Source organism: Carassius auratus, chromosome 22 (assembly GCF_003368295.1).
Source record: "Carassius auratus strain Wakin chromosome 22, ASM336829v1, whole genome shotgun sequence".
In the NCBI taxonomy this organism is placed as follows: domain Eukaryota; kingdom Metazoa; phylum Chordata; class Actinopteri; order Cypriniformes; family Cyprinidae; genus Carassius; species Carassius auratus.
In genome coordinates, this window is record NC_039264.1 from 18,117,644 (window position 1) to 18,118,555 (window position 912).

The window sequence follows — 912 nt, forward strand, 5'->3', positions numbered from 1 at the left end:
GAAGTTTCTGACATCAGTGATAATTTGGGGAACTGTGACATCTGCTGGTGTTGGTCTATTGTGTTTTTCCAAGTCCAGAGTCAATGCAGCCATCTACAGGAGATCTTGGAGCACTTTATGCTCCTATCTGCTGACAAGCTTTAGGGAAAAGCTGATTTTTGGTTTAAAGAACATGACCTTTTTGTTTTGCAAATCCTTTTTGTGATTGATCTTAGGAAATATTCAAATATTTTGAGGTACTGGATTTTTTACTTTTATGAGCTGTAAACAATTTTTTATATACATATAGTTTACTTTATATGTAATGGATCTAGAATATATTAATTTTTCACTTTCTGAAATGTAAAAAAATATATATATTTTTAAATTTTTATGTATGTGTATATATACAGTAGGTGTATTCAGCTTGAAGCAGGGCTACAGATGGTGGTCAACGAGAGCAGCCACTTGCAGCTGGGAGTGAAGTTGAAAACAGAGCATTCAAGCCGTACACTCCAGCTCCTGTTTGTGACACTTATGCGGTGTTTGCATATTCTGTCACAGATGAAGTGAATAAAATGCAATATTTGTCAAATACACAGACGTTTCAGAAACATTTTTATGAGCAACAGAGACACTTTTATATACTGCTTAATACAGTGCAATCTGTTCAAGAATAAAGTTCAACATAAACATATACGACTGGTATTTAAATACCAATAAAGTTGGGGTATATATATATGCTTCTAGCAGTGTGTTTTATTAGATGTGACTCAGTATTACATTGTGACTACAGTAAAAACCTGTATAAACCTGAAACACACATGAAATTGCCCCCATCAAATTGAAAAAGGTTAGAGAAAAACGTACTGTGCCATGGTATAACAGTAATACTCACTCTCTCAAGAAAGAAACTCGTAGTCTTGAACGCAA